The sequence below is a fragment of the Topomyia yanbarensis genome, chromosome 3 (assembly GCF_030247195.1).
Source record: "Topomyia yanbarensis strain Yona2022 chromosome 3, ASM3024719v1, whole genome shotgun sequence".
Taxonomy (NCBI): Eukaryota; Metazoa; Arthropoda; class Insecta; order Diptera; family Culicidae; genus Topomyia; species Topomyia yanbarensis.
Genome location: NC_080672.1, coordinates 19,094,130 through 19,120,973, shown reverse-complemented (window position 1 = coordinate 19,120,973; position 26,844 = coordinate 19,094,130).

Below are 26,844 nucleotides of genomic sequence, written 5' to 3'. Positions count from 1 at the left end.
TCCATAAAGGAAACTTCTATGTTGAAAAGATACTTAACCAATGCATGTTTATCGCATAACGAACCTTCTGATGATTTCAAAAGGGTTATATCATACTGTGGCAGAAATGAGTTTCCACTCATAATCGGTATTGATGCGAATGCCCACCTAATAATTTTGGGCAGCTCAAATATCAATTTGAGAAGCACCGAACTGATGAAATGCTTAAGTAGAACATATCTGCATATACCTAATGTACGAAATCGTCCAAGAGGTGTTAGATGTTACTCTCTGCACTGACGGTATTACACATGAGTTGGCAAAATGGATTGTAGCCAACAAGCTTGAACTGTCCTTATCTGATCATTCGTACATCATCTTTGATCATTTAAACATCTAGATGTAGCATCTTCTTGCGGTTCTCCCGTGCAATAATTCAATTCTGAAGAAGGGGTAGTACAAAATTAGAGTTAATTGTGTGGACTTTGCTAGAATATGAATTCCCACTCTTTTTGGTCAAACCGTTGATGCGTACTGATCATTTCCACTCCTTTTCGGATTTTCGGTGAACTGAAAATTGAGTCACTTCCCACAACATCAGGTGTGAATACTGAATGTCGCGAGAAGCGTGCTCCTTTCAATCCTTGAAAAGTGGGTGCGAATTTTGATAAAAATTAAAGAAAGGAACACAATCGCAGGGTGATCTTTCAAACAATGATCCAGCTCATTGTACAGAGTCCTCGAGTCTCAATATTTATTAAGTACGTGCAAGGTTTTTATTTGTTTATATGTTTATTTGTTTATTTTTTTATTTGCTTATTTGTTTATTTGTTTATTTGTTTATTTGTTTATTTGTTTATTTGTTTATTTGTTTATTTGTTTATTTGTTTATTTGTTTATTTGTTTATTTGTTTATTTGTTTATTTGTTTATTTGTTTATTTGTTTATTTGTTTATTTGTTTATTTGTTTATTTGTTTATTTGTTTATTTGTTTATTTGTTTATTTGTTTATTTGTTTATTTGTTTATTTGTTTATTTGTTTATTTGTTTATTTGTTTATTTGTTTATTTGTTTATTTGTTTATTTGTTTATTTGTTTATTTGTTTATTTGTTTATTTGTTTATTTGTTTATTTGTTTATTTGTTTATTTGTTTATTTGTTTATTTGTTTATTTGTTTATTTGTTTATTTGTTTATTTGTTTATTTGTTTATTTGTTTATTTGTTTATTTGTTTATTTGTTTATTTGTTTATTTGTTTATTTGTTTATTTGTTTATTTGTTTATTTGTTTATTTGTTTATTTGTTTATTTGTTTATTTGTTTATTTGTTTATTTGTTTATTTGTTTATTTGTTTATTTGTTTATTTGTTTATTTGATTATTTGTTTATTTGTTAGAGATGCTTTACCAACTGCATGGGAGACGTGTTGTTTAAACGTAAGTGGAGAATCAAGAATTACTCCCAGATATTTAACGTGGCTGACGCGTTCAATGTCTATTTCTAGCAGACGGTGGTTAAAATGAATCGACTCCTTTTTCCGTTAAAATGATATTACCGAACACTTCTTCGGATTCACGCACATGCGGTTCGAGTTATACCAATCAGCAAAGACATCAAGCTGCTGTCTCTGCATTCTGTATTTGAACGAATTAAGCGAAATATCTTGAGGTCATCTGCCAAGGACAATCGTAGAGTCCACAGAACTAGATGTACATCATTGAAGTATAGCAGAAGCAACAACGGTCGCAAGTGGCTTCCTTGAGGTATTTCTGACATAGAAGTGAATGTGGGGGTCTGACAACCTGTTCGCGTATTTATAGCAAGATGGAAAAATTCCTCTAGCGATAGATGCTTGAAAGGTATGCAGAAGTGAAGTAATCAAAGCTTCAATATGCTTTTCCAGGATAACGTAGGGGAACTCATCGGGTTCTGGATTTAAAGATGACTTAAGCCAAGAGGAAGCTCTGGTAATCATCGTTGCTTATTTAAAGTATATAAATACGACCGGATAATGTTTATTAATTTTGTGTTTTATTCCTCGGCTTTTCGGTCTTTCAAATCAGAACGGGTATTGTATACTGACCGACGTTTCGGCCACCATTTTTGGCCTTTTTCAAGGGAAATATGTTATCGTTCTATGTCTATACGTTGCATGAACATCGATAGCACCAAAAGCTTGACCTACAAGTGAAGCTCTGCTAGTAGCGAGTTCGATTTTCTCAATAGTTTGCCTCATCTGTGACGCGAATTTTTCCGAAAAAAGCGCACATATGTCTCGAGATGTGGTAGCTGTGTTTCCATTGAAAATCAGACGACGGCAGGCCTGATTCCTTGCGCTGCTCGTTCACGTATTTCAAGAAACGTTTAGGACACGACTTAAGATTATGCTGAATATTTTGCTGATATCGGAAGTAAGCGTGTTGACTGCCCCGTTTATATGCGTGGTTAAGACTGACGTAATAGTTTCTGAGTGGTATTGTGCCATACTTGGTAAATCTCCGCAGCACAGCTCTCTTGATGGACTTGAACCGTCGCAGCGTACTCGTTAGCCATGGGGGGCCGGTTTATCGATGGTGAACTTTCCTCGGAACGTGCCTGTCAATAACGTACGCCAGAAAGCTGGAAAAAGTTTCAACTGCGGTTTCGACATCTTCAGGGTCCAGAATATTTTCCCAATCGATGGTGAAAAAAAGGTCTGCGATACTGTGATGGTCCAAAAAAAGTACCAAAAAAATGGTATAACGTCACTACTAAGAGGATTATATGATGATCTGTGTATTCATATACCATCAAACATCAAATTCACGGTTGATTGCAATGTCTGATGCAAGGGTCAAACATTTTGTGGTTACCAGGAAATCATTTTTTAATAATTTGCAATGAAAGTTTGGGAAAATATTTTGCAAATGTTATTATATGAAAGTTGACGAATGAACAATCTTTGTGTCGCAAAAAAAAATTTAATGACGGTTTTTTCACCAACAATAACTAAACAATCCTATTTAAGAACTGGTTCTTGTATAGCTAGGCTTTTAAATGAAGGCTTACACGAAAGAGTTTCTATTCCCACATTTTAATATTTACAGACAGTTTTGAAGCACCACTTGCAGAAGTAATACATGTTTAACCGTCCAAACCCCAACAGCACGTTTAACTCGAATAGGATAGCTTGCACATCGACTTTGCTCCAACCTGGTAGACGCACCAACTCATGAATCCTTTATTCGCCATAAAATGCATCGCCAAACACACCCATAGCAAACTTTTCCACTCAACGATGTACCTAACGTTTCAAATCGAACCCTCGTCTAACTTCAAAACTCCTGTGTTATTGTTCGCTCGAAAGGATTAACACTAGCTTAAGGGGGCTCTCTCCCTCTCTGGAATAGCCCCAAACTTTCCACAAGCCAAACTAACTCATTCTCGCGCCACCATCACCGCACACCGATCCGAACAACCCAATACGCTAATATTTAATCACTCATCCGGTCTGATGGTTCACAACTTCGTTCTTGCATCCTGTTTCGCAAGTTCCGGTGACTGGGTTGGCACGTCCGTCTTTTCCAAACCCGTAGGTATTGATTTTGCCCAGTCGATGTTGTACAGTTGCTTCTATCCCGTAGGTACGAGATGAAAAACGGCTAGTAAAATGCAACATTTATCATATCCGATCCGTTCGTCAGCGTCAGTGGTGTCGGCGTCAACAACGACAACATGCATTCACTTGTTTGGCTCGCTGTTTGGCAGCATGCACTCAGGTCCTAGCAAAACGGTCGACATGGAAATCAATCTCCGATACTCAATGTAGGTATCGAGTGGAACAGATGTACAGCTTCGTACGGGCTCGGTTGGAACGGGACATTGCCTTGATCGGACTTGAGGGAGACTAAAAGTCAAGTGGTGCTAGTTCAACGTAAATTATTCAATGGTACAGGTCGGACTCGATTATCCGGGGATTTGAAAAAAATCTCACCCCGGATAATCGAATCACCCGGATAATCGAATCAAACTTTTTTTTTGCGTTATTTCATGAATTTAAGCTTGCGTTATTTCATCGTGGAGAAATTGGAAATAAAATGACCAGGGAAAATTTTCCTATTATGGTAAATGTACCTATTTTGGCCCTAGTCGATTTTTCAGACTTTCAGGGTGTGATTTGTATTTTCAGTTGGTTTTCATTTATTATTCATATTGGTAACGAGTTAACGATATGTATCAGTTGTTTATAGCTATTTGTACAAGAATTCTAAGATAAACTTTTTAATAAGGTGTGTCTTTTGCAATAGAAGTCAAACTCGATTACCCAGGGCTTAGATTTTCCGTGGTAACTAATTCGATTACTCGAATACCAGAAAAAAATAAAGTTAGTAAGTAAACTGGGGGTCGTCTGTTTCTCGGCTCCAGTTTAATTTACGTGGAGTGTCATATAGCACAGCTAAAATGTCTAGTAATTCTAATTAGAAGAGTGCGTGTTGCACACCCACAAAGAGATCCTTGTCCTTATCCTTGTAGCATCATTTAGTTGACCAATACTGGATTGTCAGGTAATAACTACGCGTGTAGTCTTCGCAAACTGTCCCACTCATACTTGTCACTAGCGAAGGACTACCAGGTTCCCGGGCGCCTCAGCGAGAAGTACTCCTGCGCCCTCTTTACATAGCCTATCATCCATCTTTGCTTGAGCTACCCTAGAATTGAAATCACCTCCAGTGCCGGCCGGGTCTCTTTTCAGAATCTCGTTAACCGTTTCTTGACCAACTTTTTTCTACCGCGTATAGGGTCCCAAAACTATTTTTCATTAAAACTGTTGGCGTCAAGAAACACGAAAAACCTGGTTTAAGAGAGATAGGTGCTTCTTTTGCAGCTGCTCAATATTTACCTTCCGATCTAGTGCAATTGCATAAAAAAGGTAATTGAGGGCAAACTAAATTAGAAAGTTTCAGCAGTTTTCAATAAGATTCCCTGGCTAAGAAAATATTCCAAAATTTCATTTCGCCATTAACAGAAACTATCCCTGGCAGCACTGCTTCAGCGGAACCCAATCAGATTAATTGTAATAACTTCTGTTCTAATGCTAATATTTATAACTTTTAGTGCTCAAATGAAAGATCTTAGTCGCAGTTATTAGCCTTACTTGACGTTGTGTAAACCAAAAGTTATAGTCATATAGAAACATGGTTGTTCATCAACCAGAAGGGCACGAACGGGTTAAAGATTCTATTGGAATTCTGAGCAGAAATCACATATTGAAGGGGATAATGGGAGAAGAGCAATATTGTTTGTGTCAAAGTCGACTGGAACTCAAAGCAGGATATTCATCAGGACATTACACCGGATTCCAATGATAATAGGACCATGATTTTGTCAGTATCTGGAATAAAGCATAATCTTCAGCGGAATTCTATCTTGCGAAAGATTCCACTAGACATTTAAGAAGTTTTTCTCTAGAACCCTGCATCAAAATTTAGAGAAAAAACCGTAGAAATACGGATAAATATTGAATCGAAGTTCTGAAATAGATTCCATTGGGATGCTAAGAAAACTTCGATCAGAATCTTGAAAAGTATCCCAAACAGAATCCTGAGAAGCATGTCATCATAATCCCAAGAGATAGCCAGAAACCGACCGAGCAATGTAGGTATAATGACGTTTTATGTGGCCTACAGTAACCGATGTATTACGAGAAAAATGTACTTTTAGTGTAAAATTAAAAAGTTGCATATTTGGCAATATTGGCATTAAAAACTTTTCATTTTTTTGATATCCCTAAACAAATCTTAAAAAAAATATCTCGCTGATTGATTCTAGTGCAAACAGTACCAGAGATATAATCCGAAGAAAAACATTTTTTAAACAATTTGTTGAAATTAACTGTTATGTGTCCAACAAAAAAACACCTATAACAGGCCAACGAGGGTACCAGGGTACCCAAAAATTAAAATGCTCATAACTATGGCTTCCTTTAACCGATTTTGACACTTTTAGATGTTTTACATTCAGGAACTCGTCCACTTTTGGATTCTGTAACATTGGACCCAATGAATGGATCTGGTTCTTGGTAATCCGGATTTTCCGGAGTAATGTTCCAGTACTAGGGTATGATTTGTAAATTTAAATAATGCCCTAGCAAAATGAGTATCAAAACTCTTCAAATTGTCTCGGAAGTCTGTTATTTATTGTTGCGGGATCCTATGGTAGTTTGAAAAATGGAATTGGAATGGAATGGCCATTCACGGCCCTACGGGAGCCTGCTCCGGAATGTCTGTTTCGGGGTGAAATCACCAAATGGTTCCAATACCACGAGGTACAGCCTATTGATGCTATGCCAAGAATTTTGATACCCATATTGCTAGTATTCCATTGAAATTCACAAATAGTATCCAAGCACTGGAACATGCTTCCGGAAATCCGGATTCCCGGGAACCGGTTGGAATAACCCGATCCATTTTTACCAAGTTTAAAAGTGGATGAGTTCTTGAATCCAAAACACCCAAAAGCATCAAAATCGGTTGGAAATTACCTTAGTTATTGGCATTTCAGTTTTGGGGGTACCCGGGTATCCACGTCGGCCTGTGACATAGTAAAACATTCAGGAGACCCTCCTCACTCCCTTCTTACTATATCAAAAACATTATTATCCCCAAAAGCTTGATTTAGTGAAGTTCTAAGATGTCACAAAGTTTCAATTTCCAGCTACGGATAAAACATCGGAATATCATTATTTGTAACCTAAAAAGGTATCCGGGTACCGCGTCGGACACATAACAGTTAAGAGTGTTCCCATGGACTGAGGGGCTGTTTAAACGACACAACAATTTAGGTTATTATATTTTATCACTAAAAAAACAATTTCTTCAAAACTGGTTCCAATCCATGATGGTCGATTCCAAGTTTTGTTTTTTTAGGTCACTTTGCGCGGAATAACCCATATATAAGCTATTTTTGAGGTAGGTTAAAATTTGAGAGGAGGTTAACCCTAGACCCCCCAATTGCCCGAAAAAAAGTTCTATTGACGGCAATGATGGAATTAGCACTATAATTAGACATTATAGTTGAAATTTGATTTTTTTCAAAACACCCGGATAATCGAATCATTTTCCCCGGATAATCGAATCCCCGGATAATCGAATCCCCGGATAGTCGAATCCCCGGATAATCGAGTCCGACCTGTACTGGAAAGGACGTTTAATTACGGATGATTTTTACGTGGATTTAAAAGTTGTCGTTGCAACCAAATTAGAGATATGCAATTGAGGTTCTTGCGATAACAACGATAGCTTTCTATGCCTGATATGTTCGGACTTTGCCAGAAAAAGGCAATACTTGTTATATGACATTCATGATTATTTTCAAAAGGGTCCCGTGGAAATTGTTTTTTGAAATTCTTTCTCAAAACATATTTTTCAGTACCACCTCCCTCAAACTGACACGATTTCAACTGACTTCATTAATGGCACCGGGTATCATTTAATACCAAAACATTAACATTACTGGCATCACTTTCCCATTGCACCAGCAGCGTCATTATAACGCTGCCTGATTGCAATCAAACCCAATCTACACGGCTAAACTGATTCGCCCTTCGGGAGCTCCACAAACTTTCGTCTGAAGTGGTACAAACAGTTTCGTGTTCGACACAAGACCTATTTTCCCTTGCGGCCAGACAACCGACCCCGGCCGGCCTCCTCCTCCGGTAGCTGTAATCAATTTAGTTAGATTCATTTTTCATAAACAAATCACTAGCTTGTGTAAATCTGTTCAGTTGAGAGATACAGTGTTTGCTGGCTATGCCTTGCATATGTGATTTACTGATTCGAGTGCTGGTTCAACTGCAAGTCTCAGCTTTTGCCTGCGGGGGACCATTTTCAGAGGAACAGTAGCCAGGCTTAGTTTTGCACTTGCTATTTTGTAGCAACTTGAATATTCTAATCTTCGGTGTCTGGCAGGTTGGAAACAAGCCTCTGGTTGCTGCCGGCGGACGTTGTCCGGTCCAGACAGATTTCTAGTGGGGGAAGATTTTTCGAAGACAATTAACAAATAAAACATTCATAGATAGTACAATTGAATTGATCAATCGGCAAGCTGCAACAAGTGGCAAAATAAGTTCATTCACGTTGGAGTAGATGGTTGCCTAGTGCCGTTGAAAGCCGCATTTGAGGGCAATTACGTGAATCCAACAGGCAAATTATAATTTAGGTTTTGAAATCTTTCGTTTGAAAGATACAATGACCGTACAAAGATAATTGTTGTTTGAAACAAGAAGATGTAAGTCCTCTTCTTTCAGTGTATTTTGCACAGAAGTAGCCAAAGTGTACATTCTTTGATGCGTGACGAAAATGCCCAAGCCAGTGAAATGGCAACTACAACACCGTTATCAAATCGTAAGTTATAACAGTTTGGATATATTTAATTTGGCATAAATAGTCTTTTAAATTGTCATATTTTTATACTTGAGTCGAGAAAATACTAATTACAGTACACTAGTGTTGGGGTACCGGTAATACCGGTACCGAAAATCCCGGGAATACCGACCCATTATTGGTATCGTAACACTGGTATTGCACAAAAGCCAGTACCGGTATTTTCGGCACCACACAATTTTTTATGAAAAGTAAACTCTATAGGACCCATTTCCAAATATCGATTTGCAAAGTGGCTTTTAATTATATTTAAATATCTTCGAGATTAATTGTTCAGCTTACGCCTTTGTTGGTAAATAGGTGGGGTCATCATCATAATTATTCTAGAAGTAAAATATTGCTAACTCCCGTTGTACTGAACGATATGTTTCAATTCCTGAACTTAATTTCAATGTATTCTTATAATTTTAATTTGACCAAGCGCCTCGTGCTAAAGTTTGTTTTGTTTCAAGTGACCGAATTTAAAAAAAAGTGCGAACGATAATAAAATGAACTGCGAAATTTGTGCCTTGGACGCCTCTGCGGATTCGATTCTGTGGACGTGTGTTGGATGCCCAAGGAAGTATCATGCAGCTTGCATTGGCGTTACCGTGCAGCGAGGAGCACTAAGGAGAACGGACAGGAGATTGGTTGATGTCAACTCGTACATACTGCCATGCTGCGACTCGTGTCTGGAACTACTACATGGGAAAATTGATTTCAACGGACTCGCCGAGCAGCATAAACTTCTGGAAAAACAAATACGGGAGAATACTGAAGTGATTCATCAACTATCATTTCAGCAAAACAAGCGGGACCTAGTACATGAGGCACTCGAAGGCCTAGAAATACTTCTCACCACTGTTAAACAAGAATTGATTGCAATCAACAAAAATAGTAGTCTAGCCGGCAGTGTTATTGCAATAAAAACCACGTTACCTCTCTGCTTGACACAGCAATTAAGTCAACATCAGATAGTGTATACGAATCGTTAAAAACAGTTACTTCGGAATTATCCTTTGATTTGCGTGACATGAACGCGAAAATAAGTCAGCTTAGTCAGCTGTCTTTAGACACAGCCAACAGCAATCCTATGAACCCAAATTCCACCCTAGGATACGAGATTCTCGACGAGTTGAAGTCGGTCTCAGTTGCCCTCAATTAAAACAAAAGCACCAGGCAACTACGGTCGTCACATGAATCAACGTTGCTGCCAGAAATTCTCAACGAGGTTAAATCGATGTCAGCATATGTAGTATATGCGAATAATAAGACCGCGCAATTGCTATCGCCGAATGACTCATTCACCAGTTTGGAAGTTGAACTAAATAACGCTATTAACTCAGGATGGCGTGTCTTTGGTACGAAAAAAGTATGGAAAGCAGACTGGAGTGAGTACGATGCGCGAGAAATAAATCGATTGAATCAACAAAAACAGGCGGATAAGGCTAGAAGGCGTAAAAAGAAACAAATATTTAGAAACCGGAATACTAATATTAAAACAACAATATTTTTCCACCTGATCGGAGACCCCCTGCAACAATAAACGATCGTTATTATAGCCCGCCGGCCAAATTTTCCAATCGCAACTTCTTTAATCGTGCCAGCAGGGCCGTCGAGAGCGGCGGCGGGCCCCAAGGCTAGTGTTAATGACGGGCCCTTCTCAACTTACTTATTTGAATCTTGATTAGAGGACTTGTATATATTCATTCATATATCAAACTATGTTGCTGTTGCTAAAATTGCTATGGTTACGAGTTTTTCAATTAGCGGGTTCCCGGGTACTCTTTTGCCCTGTTAAAAATGTACACAATGGTTAACAACCTTATTAGAGGTATATGGAGATAATCCGTGTATTCGCACCACGTTTGTGTCATCGCCTTTATATATACAGAGGTACTGACTTCATGTTGCCACATTCAATGATATATTTAATTTTGCGCAATAAACGCTTCTACTTGATTATTAGTCTGAAAAATAATCAGTACACTATGTCCAACTATGAAATCATAAGGTATAGACATTGATCATCTTTACCTCCATTTGCAAATTTGATATTTTTAACTTCTCCAACAGGTGATTTTAAGGGACACCTCGAAAAGCAAACAGGAATACAGTTTGACCACAGTACGGCCATTTTCCGCTTTGATCGTCATTCATTTTTATTCACGTTCGACACAGTAGGTTGAAGTAGGGGAGACTGGGGCTAGTTGGCGGTGTTTTTTGGTTTCAATCTTTATCGCCGATTTTTTTAAAGTGTTTGATGCATTGTCTCCATTTACACAAGAAAAAGATTTTCTTACTTTGGAGTGAATTCCAGAAATAAAAATATTTCATGATTTTATTGCACTGTAAATAGTACCGCCAACTTATCCCACGTGCAGCACCGCCAACTTGCCTCAACCGCATATTTTATTAAAAATTATTTAAAAAATTACTTTTGTTTGTGGATAGATGTAATATCTATACGGATGCTCTTTTCACGCGCTATCGAAAAATATAATCATTCGGGAAATAGATTTAAAATCACTCTAAATAACGCAAAGCATTTAAAATTTAGAACATTTACGTGGTATACTCGAAAACACAATATCACCCGCAACTTCCACCAAACAAATCGTTTTGCAACAAAAACACATTGGATAACGGGTTTTACCTAACTTGAGGTACACAAGAAGAGCCAGCGCTATATGTCTAATTGAAACAGAGAAAAGGGATTCCGCCAACTTACCTCAACCGCCAACTAGCCCCGGGCTCCCCTACGATATTTTGCTTCTGTGGTTTAGACAAAATGATACACGGGTAGATTTATCTGTTGGTAGCGGTGGAGCAGTTTTTAGCTTTTGTTGTTAGCAAGAATAAGGTAGCAAATTCAGCTCGTAATTCTCGTTTAACCCTACAACGGTTTCGTAACTTTTTCTATACGTAAACGGTTTTGTGGGGTACATTCGTACCCCAGAATTAAAACCGCTCTAATATGCCTAGTTTTTATTGAATTTATAATTAAATTAGATAGTTTTATTCAAAAATAAGCCAATCAAAGCAGCCTTTTCAAAAATAATCGTGCTTTGCAAATTTTTTATGCAATATTTCATTTTTATACAATTTGTCCTAAAAATACGTCAACATCCCTTTTTAACCTTAATATTGCTATAACTTCGGAAGCTTCTAACCGATTTTTACTATCTATACGGCGTTGTAAATATTATTAAATTGCCTTTTGAACAAATAGTAAATAATTCAAAAACCGACCAAAAAAATGCATTTATTCCGATGCTTGTTTGAACACCAAATACAAATACAATACAAATAGTAAATATACAGCAATATCCAGTAACGAAGTTAAAATAGGCGATGAAGGAACAGACCAGTGCATTGTACGTTCCAGAACTTGGGCTACAGAAGATGAGGAATTGAGTGGTGCGTAGTACATATTATATACAAATCATATTTTGACATCAAAACCAAAAAATCCGATTACGATCCAAGCGCCTTTTCTAGTTACTTTGCTATAGTAGCATTATTAAATCAAATAACAGATTTAATTGTTCAGCAGTGTTGAAGCCTATACAATTTCACGCAAGTTACGATGTATCGATATTTTGCCTATAAAAAAGATATAATAAATTTTCCGAATTATATACACATGATAAAACACTAACGTAAACGGTTTTGTGGGGTACATTTGTACCCCAGACAAATTTTAAGCAGGCACTGTTAGGTTATTTAAGTGAAACAAATAGGTTGCACCAGCTTTAATGGAAGTTTAATAATCAAATTGATTTATGATAAAGTTTGCTTGCAGTTAAAATAAACCGTAACGGAATAACAGGGCTTGCAAATAGCTCTGGGGTACAAATGTACCCCACAAAACCGTTGTAGGATTAAAAATATAGAACAACCGAGAAAATTTTCTAATCATAGCTTTTATGAAGGTTTTTTGGAAAGGAATGTGACGTTTTAATGTAGAAGTCGGTTTTAATACGCTGTTGGAATATGCAGTAATAGACAAAAAATGACACAGAACGCAGTAATAAGGAATTAAACGCAAATAAAACAACTGCGAGTACAGCGGGCAAACGACTGCTAGTACTGGTGACTGAATTGAACTGATTTGATTTCCTTATTTGGCACATAGCAATTGGCTTCTTATGGATATCACAAACATCTCTAGCGACACCCAAAATTAGTGTTCCATCTTAACACAAAGCATTTTTGGCGAAAAATTATTTTAACGTGCTATAATAATACAAATATACAAATAAAAATTTATTTCAATTACCGGTTAATTAAGGTCAGTCTACCTTCTCATCCCTCCCGGAGTCCAAACTAAAATCGTTCCGCCATAGATCCCCGGCAAAAACTAGCCCCACTGTGGATAAATTGTGTTGCTATTGTTTTTTTTTGGAAATGTTCTTTGAGACCAGCTATTCGAGAAGTGAAACAATTACTAAAAGTGAAAAAGGTGCTCAATGTGGCAGGAGCTAATATCCTACAATTGCACCATATAAAACATTAATCACAGTCATTCGTTACGCGAAACAACATACAACACGCCAACGAATGCGGCAACGTTAACTAAAGCATCCCCGTATATATAGACAACGGCTCTAAACAGGTGCGCTTACACGATTTATCTCTGCCCACTCCTGATATGGCGATAAAAAAAAGTTTACATCAAGGTACGGAGAAATGGATTTAATAACATTGAGGAACATTTTTCAGGGTAATTCTAATCCTTTTCCTGTGGTGAGAATGCTTGTGAACAAACTAATTCCTTTTTACAAAACCATTTTATGCATATTAACCGAACATGGAACATCTCATCAGACAACACCGGTTATGCACCCAGGGCAGATTCCTATGCGCAAATTCTCCAAAAAACACTGCACCACCTAAAACATTGTACAGAAGTAGCTAAGAAAAGTCCGCCTACTATAACCGCTAACAGCACATCGTTATCTTATGCCAAACCACAAAAAGCTTCAAAACCAAGATTTGTGGATCTTACAGAAACAAATATTCACTCAATAAAATACTCCCAGTGTCTGCAATCCAACAATCGGTACCACCAGTAAAGAAACGAACGCAGAAGAGGACGGATACGTCCGTGTGCTTGCATTTCTGTTTGGCGCTGTTCTCTTCGAAAATACATTGAATTGGCTTCTGAACGTTTTGTAAAGTATTCTGCCAATTCAAACAAAAAACTCGGTTTTGTTGACCTAGTACATAAAGTAGACAACTCCTCTAAGAACGTTTGTTTTAACAAATGTTAAATATATCGTCGGTTGTCACGGTAAAGATGGACACGTCTATCGATACCAGGACACATGTTAGTGAACTCGGGTGATTCGTAGTTATACTGCCTAAGCTCGACCCTCATTAACAGAAGACAAAGATTAAGCCCGTACGATATTAAGCCTGTTCTAATGACCCCGCCACTTCTAGTTTTCCGATCTGTTTACTTCACATCCTTGCTCTCACTTGAGTACTATGGCTCTAATTTTCATAAATTTCCCTACCCAGTAATCTCTAGCTAATTGAATGTCGTTAAAATGTAAAAAAGAAAATGTGACTAACATAGTCGAAATAAAAAAGGAAAAAAGTTAAATATAAAATAAAGCTCTGGTATCCACAATTTCGAATTCTCAAGTTATTAGATTAAAATGTCTTTCAAATTTTTCTCCGCTTTCATCATATGACAATTTAATAGGGTGAATAATTACAAAGAAATTACAATTCTTATTTTTCTTGCTCTTCTATGAATACCAGACGTTTTCACCCATCTTCCGGATAAAAATTCGGGCCCCCAAACGCGACCCGGGCCCCAGGGCAATTGCCCCTGCTGACCCCCCCTCTCATCGGGCCTGCGTGCCAGTAGCTCCAGTCATTACCGAAACCGTCATCCCAATCATAGCTGCAACACGAATCTTCTACCACCGGATAGAGTGCTTCTTGCAGCAGCCAAGGATCGTTTTTCCGGCCTATCTACAAATTATATTATTACATCAAGATCATCGCAACAATTAAATGCAGTGAATACGGAATGTTCGCCATCATCATCACCGTGTGAGGCATGCCGCTTTCAACATTCGTGTTTTCGGTAGTTTCGACAAATTCCTTAGAAGAAGAAAAAGACGAGTGTGCTGTTGAGCACAGTGTTTTTCAAGAATTAGATAATGATGGAAGACTTTCAAATACAAAAAAGACTGCGACAGAATTATTAATGTATTGTCAAAATTTTAATAGGATGAAAAGTCCAGCCAAAATGGCAGAAATTTATAAACGTATATCAGGTTCGTCATTTTTGGTTATATTAGGAACTAAAACTAGCTGGGATGATAGCGTAAAAAGTGAAGAAATTTTCGGCAGTGGTTTTAACGTATTCAGAGACGACCGAAATCTTCACGAATCTCAAAAGAAGTCTGGCGGGAGAGTTCTTGTGGGTGTTTCGGCTCAATTTAATTCAGAAATTCTATTCACAGTGAAGTTTAAGGAATTTGACCATGTGTGGGTTAAATCAAATATTGCTGGCGAAATACATGTTTTTGCCTCTGTCTATTTCCAACTAGAGCATGCTAATATAACATCGTACGAAGCTTTTTTCCAAATTGCTGAACAAACAAATCTGAACTCCCATCCGAGGTTAAAGTTCACATTTACGGAGACTTTAACCAACGCAACGCAGATTTTATTCCGGACTCTGAAAACGAACATATTTTAATCCCAGTCGTGGGAGAAAACGAAACAATGCAGTATATTTTCGACAAAACTGCTAGCATAGGACTAAATCAAATAAATCACGTAAAAAATCGACAGAATTGCTATCTTGATCTTTTATTTACAAACATTCAGGAAGACTTCTGTGTATCTGAATCTCTAACTCCTTTGTGGAAAAATGAAGCATTTCATACTGATATTGAATTTTCTTTATTCATCCATGAAATTCAAAAACCCAGCGATTGTGACTTTGAGGAAGTCTTTGAGTACCATAAAGCCAATTATGACAATATCAGGCGAAAGATAAGTAGTGTCGACTGACAAAATACCCTTAGAAATGAAGGAAATATTGTAACCGCTATGGACGTATTTTACAAAATTATTTTCAAGATAATTCGTGAAGAGGTGCCTATTAAGAAAAAAAAAGACGACACGGCAACTCGAAGTTTGAAAGATAGGAAGCAAAAAGCTCATAAGCTATATAAGAAAAACCAAAATAATGAGCACTTGTAAAAATATTTCGACATTTGCGATAAACTAAATATGGCCATAGATTCTGCACTTGCGGATTATAACTCAAAAACGGAACAGCAGATCAAATCTTGTCCAAAGATTTTTTTCAACTACGTCAAAACTAAATTAAAATCAGACAATTTCCCATCAACAATGCACTTGGATGAAAACGTACGTGATAGCTCGGAAGAAATCTGCAACCTATTTGCAACATTCTTCCAAGAAATATATACGACTTTTTTTGAACAAGACCGTGATCGCGATTACTTCGCTTTTCTTCCCGATTTTCCTTTGGATATTAGTGTCAATCATGTCATAGTGGAAGACATTTTCAATTCTCTAAAACATTTAGATGTATCAAAAGGTTCTGGCCCTGATGGAATTCCACCATTATTTATGAAAAACCTAGCAACCGAGTTAACTGCCCCATTGTCCTGGCTGTTTAATATATTTAATATGGAAAAAAACTTTTTTAATGCCTATATATAAATCTGACAAAAAATCTGACGTACCTAATTATCGTGGGATAGCCATATTCTCCTGTATTCCGAAACTTTTCGAATCAATCATTAACGAAAAAATATTTCTGCAAATAAAAAACCGAATTTCCAACCTCCAGCATGGCTTCTTCAAAGGTCGTTCGACCTCAACAAACTTACTAGAATGTATTAATTATACACTGATTGCAATGGATAATGGAAACTACGTGGAGGCACTTTAGTAAAGCATTTGATCGCATTGACATTCCAATGTTACTTTATAAATTGACAAAGATCGGCATTGAGCCTGGGTTACTTACTAGAGATGGTCGGGTTCGGGTTTTTGGACCCGAAACCCGGACCCGACCCGAACCCGACGGGTTTCGGGTCGGGTTCGGGTTCTATAATCTAAAACTTCTCGGGTTCGGGTCGGGTTCCGGCTTTTCAAATTTGAAATTCTCGGGTTCGGGTCGGGTCCGGGTTTTTGAAATTTTGAACTTTCGGGCTCGTGTCGGGTTCGGGTTTTTCAAATTATAAATTATCGGGGTCAGGTCGGTTCGAGTTTTGAACAAAACAAACCAACCATTAGTTGACGCTGTTTGCATCTGTTCACAAAATCCAGTCAAGTAGTCAATTATGCTTCTTGAATGGATGACACATATAACCGTACTTAATGTTAGCATCTTTGAATTGCTAGAATTCGTCGTATTTTCTGGTGCTCAAATATTGTATTTTTCATTATTGTATAAAATTCCCTCTCTGCAGATTCGCAAACTGCCTGAATTTTATTTTTAAACGTAAATACATTCATGAGAGAGTATTCAACAATATGTGTGTCAAATCTAAAATCTCGTTGCGATTTATTTTTCATGACAATTAGTAATAAATCAACTCAACAGGAATTTATCGGAAAATATTGGATCAGCTTTCTATTATGGAATACACATTTCGACAATACCGATACTTAGGCCGCGGTTGGAGTAAACGCGTAAAACTCGGCTAAAGCGTATAGCAAATCGTATCTACAGCAAACCGAGTGGAAATCTACGGGAAGTAGAGACATTAAAAAACTATCTATTGATCCGCTCCTGTTTGATTTGTTCGTCGCGAGAAATCGGAAAGTAAGTGTCGCGAGTGTACTGAATAGTAGTACTTTTTGCTACATATTAAATTATTATCAACAGAAACATGAATTAAAGAACAGAAACATGATAATTAAATTTCAATGCACCGCGATTTGTGTATTCTTGGCATAGTTGCGGACCACGAGATGCTTTTCAACCATTGATTACAAAGGCCGTTGCAGCCCGAGGACGATTTGACGATTCCCATACTCACACATTTGGTGGTACTTTGGTGGTATTAAAGCGGCTCAAATTGCATCGTCATTTTTTTTAATGCAGATATTTTATCAGACCTAAACAGAAAACTTAGTGGATTCTATTTAAAAAAAATCTTCCGCCAGGCTTCGTTATTCAGAACACTATCAAATCTGAGCGACCAAAAGTAAAAGTCCCAAGGACAGAACATGCTTCGAAAAACCCGTTTCAAATATATTAGATTATAAAAACCGGATATAAACTTCAAGCATAAAAATCGGACTGGGATTTTCCTTTGTAAGAGTCGGATAAAAAAAACCTTCAGTAAAAAACCGGGAAAAAATATATCCGATTCAATCAAATCACTTTCTGACCCGTTTTTATCAGCCCCTTGGCGCATTTTAAGCTGATAAAACAGGGACACTGATAAAATCGGGACATATATTTTCCGTCTTTTTAATAAACCGAAGCTCTTAAAATATTCTTCTTTGTTCCTTAGATATAGCCTTGCAATCTTTTCTGATTATTTACTTTAAGTTCCCCTTAAGGGGGTCTGAAAGTACAAAATTTAAAATTTAAAAAAAATAATATTTTTATTTTTGCATTTGATAAAATCGGGGGCTGATAAAATCTGGGTCTCCACCGTACATGAATTTCCACTATCTTAATGAATTGATCGCGAAAATCTTGTGTACTCTGTTGAACCCATTGACGGAAGTTCGGAGTCGTTCCTAGAGCTCCATTGGAGATGTCGAAGCATCTCTATTGGGGCGATTACTGTATAGTATGAAGTGTAAAATAAATTAGGTACCCCATCATAAATCGTCCTAACACTAACGTGACATAAAGAATGCGTCAGAGAATCTTGTTTGACACCCCTCGACACATGTTTGACCGTATCAACCAGTAGAATCAGAATCAGAATATATTGGCTTAAATGGCACGTTCCCCGTACATAGTCGGGGATTTGTGACAGTAACGTGGGTGACGTCATGTAAACTGTCGAATACGGATTGCCATAGCATAATTTAATATATGTTATAAATTATATAAAACTGCCTTGCAAGAATGGTTTTTGAAAAAAAAAATTGAAAATTTTGGTTAAGTACGACGGGCAAGGTTGTTTGAAACCATCACTGTTTTTCCCCATGAGTTAGCAGCCGATTCATCATAATTTCCGGTTAAGATATCGACGATTTATAAGTTTCTCGGAACATTACAAATTCAAACTTCAATAATAGTAAATATAAATGTGTATTCTACTCGCCAGTGATTCGTTTTGCCATAGGCAAATATAACTCAACGCGTATGGTGTTACTTCAGATTCGCGTGATTCTACTATTCTGAGATGAGCATAGGGTCCTGCTGGGGCGCTTAAAGTTAAAAATTTTCGAGATTTTTGGTTGATTCTCTGTATTAATGAGTTGGGTTCGGGTCGGGTTTCTCAAATTTTAAATTTTCGGGTTCGGGTCGGGTTCGGGTTTTTCAAATTTTACAATTTCGGGGTCGGGTCGGGTTCGGGTTTTTCAAATTTTACAATTTCGGGGTCGGGTTGTGTTCGGGTTTTTCAATTTTCAAGCTCTCGGGTTCGGGTCGGGTTCGGGTTCGAAGAAAATGAAACCGGACCATCTAGAATTTATTAATTATACACTGATTGCAATGGATAATGGAAACCACGTGGAGGCACTTTATACAGACTTTAGTAAAGCATTTGATCGCATTGACATCCCAATGTTACTTTATAAATTGACAAAGATCGGCATTGAGCCTGGGCTACTTACATGGTTAGAATCATATATCTCCGAACGTCAGCAAATAATTCAATTTAAAGGAAAGCAATCTAATCCAATTAAAGTCACCTCAAGAGTTCCACAAGGCTCTCACTTAGGCCCTCTATTGTTTATTTTATAAGTGAACGATATCTCCTTCATTCTCAAAAAACTGAAAATACTGATTTATGCGGACGATATGAAACTTTATTTGGAGATAAGAAATGCCGACGATATTAATACATTTCAAAACGAAATACAAATTTTCCACATGTGGTGTCAAAAAAGCCTCTTACAACTGAACGTGAAAAAGTGTAATTCAATAACCTTTAGTCGAAAACGACAAACACCGAATGTTGAGATTACCTTAGGAAATCAGACTGTAGTAAAATGTGAAAGAATTAGGGATTTAGGTGTTATATTAGATTCAAAGTTAAATTTTATTGATCATTATAACACAATTATATATAAAGCTAACAACATGCTCAGTTTTATAAAACGCTTTAGCTATCATTTTCAAGACCCTTATACAATAAAAACATTATATATTGCATATGGTAGGTCGATATTGGAATATTGCAGTACCATTTGGTGCCCTTTTTCAAGCAGACATGAAGAACGAATAGAATCGGTACAAAAACAGTTTTTATTATTTGCCCTTCATAAATTAGGATGGACAGCATTCCCTCTGCCATCTTATGAAGCACACTGCTTGCTTATCAATATTCAAACATTAAAGGAGCGTCGCGAATTTGCAATGCTCTCATTCATTAATAATATCGTTTCGCATCGTATCGATTCAGCTGAAATTTTATCCAAATTGAACTTTTATGCACCTTCACGACAGCTACGAAATCGAAGTATATTTTCAATAACTCCTTTTCGCACAAACTATGCAAAATATAGCCCCATAAATCGAATGATGTCTATTTATAATCACTATTGCGACTCAATTGATTTTACAATGTCTAAACTGAAACTAAAACAATATTTTATACACAAAAGAAATTCTAACGCGTAAGAGGATGATTCTGTAAAAGCCGAAACTGCTTCATTTATACTAAATTCACGAAATATGCACATTAGTAATTAATGAAATCTGTAGTCCACATCGATTGACGAAATAAATAAATAAATAAATTCGCTTAAGAGTGAAAATTTGTTTAGATTTTTTTATTAACGACATTTTGATTGGTTCCAATTATATTCAATGGGTGGCGCGTAATAAGGCTGTGGCATAAGTCATGTCTGTATTTGCTTTGCACTTAAATCTTTATCTATAAAACTACGAACAGCGATTTAGTAGCTTACAATTTACAATTTACAATTTCGTAATTTTTGATGATTAAAAGTCAGCAAAACTCCACAGTTTACAGGAAATTAGGAGCCTAGGCATGCATAAAAGTCCTAACCAATTTACAGCAAAGCGATAAAACCGAGAGGAAATGCGACCAACGTACACGTATTTATATTCTCGCTTCGATTTACTGTTAATACAGTTAATACAGTTTCTTACATTTACCACTTATCTGTTGAAGTTGCACTGCTTAGCAGTTATTGAATTTAAAGTGGTCTAGATCTCGAAATAGAAGAAGGTGCCGCATTCGAAAAATACCTTCTGCTACAATGAAGCATCAGTTTGAGCATTCATTTTTACTTTGAAGCGTTTTTCGAATCTTTTGAATAAAACATATTCGAGTACCGGATTTCCTCCGGACGGCCCTGATAAGCGTTGATAGCTTTAACTTAACTGCTCATCAAAAATATGTCGAGGATGCTTTGTATCGAGTAAAATATAAAAATTAATGTTCAACTTAGGCTAAAATATTCCTCGTTTTTTACACGTCTTTGTTCGATGGTGTTTAGCAACACTCATTCTCAACTCTGCTGAAAACCCTGAATTGTATGAACTTCTTCTTTTTATATGATTCATCCATAAGCATTACACGTCAACTATATTTTACAGCCAAAGGTATCACTGAGCGTGAAAAACTTCAAAAGAAGCTTTCTAGGAGTTGCACAGGGAAATCGCAGTTTGCTAGACAAGAGCTGACATAAAAGACATTAAGAGGAGAAATCATTTCCCTTTAAGAACATGGCTGAGTAGTGGTTTGTAAACCATTAACTAATTATTTTGATTCTTATATAAATTCGCATCGAACAGGGAAAGCACACCGCCGAACCAAATCCATCAACTAAATTGGATAGTGTCCAGAACAGCCCTAATAAGTGTAATGCAACTGTCTCAACAACAACTTCGCCCGAGGAGTTCTGTTTGTCATCCATTTCAGTTTTCTTTTCGATTACACCGATCAAAAGCAGTCTCTCTCTACTTGTCGACTGTTGAAGCCCACGTTTCCAAACATTACAGACACCACCGCCACTGCCCTGTCAAGGGGATAAACAAAACTTGAAAAAATAAAAGGAAATCTTGTTTTCTGCCTCCATTCAAATTGAAGCCTCCTACACAGACCTATTCTAACCAGAGAGCTAGGTACCTACTTCCGAGCTGCCGTGTACCGAATGAGTGGTGGTCCCTTGTCAGAGAGGGCCGCCGTAGGGTTGGTTTTTCCATCCACTCGCGACCCCATCAATTTGTGCGTCATAATTTGAATTAACATATTTCCACATTTAGCCCGGATACCGGCTGAGTCCGAGAGTTTTGGCTGTCGAAGGCACACAAGAGCTTTGTAAACAGTTTATAATGAAGTACCTACCGGTTGAGCGGATGCGCGTCTCGCTTTGGCGAATTACAAACACTTTTGCTCGTTTTCGTTTTTCGTTTGCTTCCTCGCCGGGTGGGTGGGTAGGTCGCGTCGCGATCGACGCTGACGACGGTGGGCGGAGGGTTGTAATTCACGTGCGACACTATAGAAGAAAATTCGCCAGGGGAAAGTGGCGGGAGACCAAAGCGGAATTGAAGGACGATGATGAATGGGGCGATGATTTCCAACCAGGCGAGAAGAGACTCGTTAAATGTAATGAAAATATATGAAAATAAACGCGTTTTTTACGGTACACTGCTGGCAGGATGCTGAAAGGCAAGTGAGAGGGAAAGTCCTTTACAGTATTCAATTTGTATGAATCGATACGGTGTAGCAAAGAGAAGAAGAACTTCTTGGCGTGAAATTCTTTTCCCTATTTTTTGCTTTTCGGAGTGCTACTGTTTTCAATGAGATAACGAGTTTGATCCCTCCACGATTGGATGCCGGGAGATGCCAAAAGTTATGCAAAATACGTACAACTTCTCCGGTGGGTGTGTGGTGCAGGAAACGGAAACGCAAGCCAGCAGACAGCAAGTGGCATAATATACTGCTGCTGGTGGTGGTTGCGCAAAAGGCCATAAAGGGAGTCGGACGAAATAATAAGTAACGAGCCCTAATGGTGTGCAATTGAATGGTGACGCGAGGGGAAATTTAATTGTGAAATTGAGGGTTCATTTTGCTGCGCCCGTTGTACGTGGTATGTTTCAGGGGATTTTAAAGTGAATTGAAAAATGGATGCATTATGTGCGGAATAATCGTATAGCTTTGGTGCAGGGGAATGTTGTTTCGGATGCTGGAAAAGTCGAGCTGTGTTAGTTGTCAGTTGAATTGTAATCCGGAAACATCAAAGAGCTGCACAATGTATTCGACTTCTTTCTGGATATAGCTTTTGATGATTTTTTAATGATAATAAAATTGAATTTATGATCAACATAATTATTAATGGTATCATAGGTTCGGCGGTATATTAGAGATCAGTCATTGAATGAGAGTCATGCAAAACCAAGTTTCATTCATTTAATGAAATATTTCTTTCGTTTCAGTTCTTGCATGAAAAGATCTTGCAATAACAAATCAAATGTTGCCACATTCAATGAGTTGGTCGGAAAATTGAACGAATATTTGCTCCATTCAGCACGATTTACAGAAGGCACTTTCATATCTATCAAATGAGAACATCGGTTTTAAAATGGCCTATTTTTACATTTCTTATAAAACAAATGAATAGAATTCGCTCAAACGTTCAAGATCTCTTCCGAGGCCCGGAGGGCCGAGTCTTATATACCAATCGATTCAGCTCGACGATTTGGGACAATATCTGTGTGTGGGTATGTGTGCATGTAACGGACAAACTCTCATTCGTGTTTCTCAGCAATGGCTGAACCGATCTTATCCAAACCTTGCAAATAAAAAATCTCACACCCAGACAGAACGCTATTAATTTGTTTTTGATTCTAATGTTTAGTCCCTAAGATATGGGTGTTTGAAAGTCCAAAAAAGGCACTTTTTGCAGTTTTTTTTGAAATTACTGTCGAAAGGGATAACATAGATAAACACTTTATACATCTTCAGACAGCTTATACGAATACCTTTCGAACGAACTGTAGTTTGTTGAAATCGGACTATTATCGAAGGAAATATTAAACATGACGGATTCTTGTGATTTCCCAATATCACAGAGAACAGACATATAAGCTCGAATAAACTTTTCACAAAAACCTATGTAAAGATTTAAATGGAAATACGCTGAAAATCACTATCGCATACGAGTTTCCATACGTGAATCACCATTGTATCCTAGTTTGCAAGGCCCGTATAGCGGTTGCTGGCCGATCGAAGCGCCAGCCAACGACAAGTTGCTACTTGCTGTTGTCATTTCAAAGCGACAGTTTTATTTCTTACACAAATTGAAAACTTTACTTGTATGTCAGTTCTCAGTGCCAATATCTAGAAATAAGACCAAAAACATGAAACTGACTATTATCGCGAAAACGGCTATGTTGAGGTCAATAGCATCTTCGGAGAAGTTATTTGATATAATATGCTCTTTCTTGTGACATTATGTTTTCGCTGATTAATCCCTCAATAAGTGTGATATTTTCATTAATTTAATATTGTCATTATATTGAGATGATGTCTTCTGCAAATTTATAGCTCTTTCTTTGCGAACAACTTTGCTGAAAATACCAAGTGTCTGTCTTGTATGCTTTAAAAGTTATAACATGTGATTTATCTTTTAATATAATAATGATCCGTTTTAATATACCAACAGAATTTTATTTCGATAAAACGGAAAAGGATGATATCAGGACATAGTTTGTACTTCGTTTTCTACCTACCACCACTTGAATTAAGCACCAAACAATTCCAAATTGTTGGATGTGTCTTGATCACTTATCAATGTTCAATATTTCGTTTGACAGTACTTTCTGACAGCTAATTTTCTAACTTATGGCCCATTGATCGATCTAAAACATATCTCATAAACGAGAAGCGAAATAAATGACTTCAAGTAAATGGAAACAAAGTCATTATAAACTTGTCCAAAAGAAATTTCTTCGAATACTGTCTACTTGAGGATTTTTTTTGAGGATATTTTATTTCTATTGCATCGAACTACACCAAATAAACCATTTTTGGTAGTTCGTTAAAAGAATAATTTCACGGTTTCTTTCAAAATTTGTTTGGGTAATTTATGTTAAAAAAATGTCTTGAATTAATAGGTACAATTAAGAGGGTGGACTGCTTTGAGAGACAAAAAAGAGGCTTGATTTCGTGAATTTAAAAGGAAAAAAAGTCCTAATTTTTGAAAATTCATGTATGCACATTTGGGAAGTTAAAATAAAAATTTTCCTTGGAAAGCTTCTCAATATGGCGGAGTAAAGGAATATTTCCTTACTGGAAAAGTGCAGCTGGTAGTTATGGTTGAAATCAAGGAAACAACAAAATTTCCAATTTACATAAGTATATCTTCTATTTGATTTTTGTACCTGTTTTTCCGCGGTCTTACTTTTTTGACATTAATTTTTGATACTAAAGTGCCACAGAAATGGTTGAAATATTTGTTAGAATCTTAAAAAATTACATATATTGTTGTGATATATTCTTACTTTTAACTATCACCATGAGTAAAAAAACTTTTGATCTTGTACAGCAGGTCGTTAACGGTTTATATATATAGCAGATCGACAAAGATTAGATAATTGTATTATTTTCTCCAAACAAGATTGCAAAATTTTATTAAGGGGTTACACCACTGAAGCGCACGAAAACATAGGAATATTTCGGAAATTTTACTTGATATTGCATCAAAGATGAATCGAGATTCCGTAAAAAGCGAGTTATAATACGAGTTATAATGCGGGGCTACTTTGGATATGTGGGGATACTTTGCACACTTTAGTTTTTCAATATTTACTAACAGACGCGCTTTTATTAGTTGTATTATACTTTTGACATTTGTAGAGCCATGTCTTTTAACCATGTTGCATATGCCTTTTGTCCTTTTTCTTAGCACTGATTACCAAAACAAACAAAACACTTCAAGGGTCGATAGAAGTGACTGAAGGCTCGTAAAATGAGACTGCTCAACAAAACAGAAAATCTTTAGTGTACTGAGACCACATACTGATTTTCGGAAACAAGAAAAAATGACGGAAAATGGCGATTTCCGTTTATATCTAGTACGTCAGGATCGGTTTTTATGAGCATTTGAAGATTTTTGTATGATGAAAAATGGCGGTTTCCGTTTGTTTCTAGTATGTAAGGATCGGTTTTTATAAACATTTAATGATTGTGGTGTCTTTAAAAAAGTTGTTTTTAATATCATTATCAACAACTTCACCGAAGATACCAAGCCTCTAAATAATGTTTTGAGTTTATTCTCCGTAATTATTTCCAAGAGAATTAATTACCAAAATTGTTTTTTTTTTTTCATGAGATGCACTGTGTTATAATTTCTTTAAAGACATTGAACCTCCAAAGTTGGTGGTTGCGAAATAATGTGATCTTAGCCGGGGAAAAACTGGTTTTGAACCTTTATTTCAGAATTCTTGACATAAAAAGTGCATAACTTGAGAACGTGGCCTTGTGTACCAATTACGCTATCAATTTAGCACTCAGATGTACGCTATAAATAGCCCCTATTTCACTATTTTATCCTGTGAAATTTTCAATCCCACCATGACTATTTTTATAATTGATGATACATAAATTTTTAAATACTCTCAAAAACCTTTTCTGACATACGAGAGATAAACTGTATCGCCATTTTACATCATTTTTCTTTTTTCTCTTTACGAAAAACAATATGCAGTCTCAACCCACTCAAGTTTTTTTGACAAGTAACGTTGTAAATGTTATATTAAAATGAACCCTTCATTTTAGAAAATGCGATAAATGGGTGATATATAATTGTAGAAAAAGCGTCTGATATCAGTATAAATTAAAGATATTTCAATAAAAGTAAATAAAACTGTTTAATTTTTATTTTATATCGAATTCATGAAGTGTGCATAGTAGCCCCCAGCTTCTCCACAAAAATATTTTTCAACGCTATATGAACAACCAACCAACTAATTCTGCTCATATTTGACATTAATAATACATACCAGAGCCTGAAATTCTCATACCTATTCAATGAACGACGAAATTCGGAGAATTCATCTTCGTCCTTTCCTTGCCTCTTTCGTCGCTAAATGCATGAAAAAGTAAAACAATAAAGGCGATGTCCCCTCCTCTCTCGATTCTACGAAAACGAGTAGCAGCAGTAGCGCCTTTAGTTTTCCTATGACAATCCGAAATTTCAATTTCGTTTTGATGCATGCTCAGTAATTTGCGATTCTCAATTCATTAAATGAATTTAATGCAATGTGCATCTAATAATGCAACTAGAACATAGTT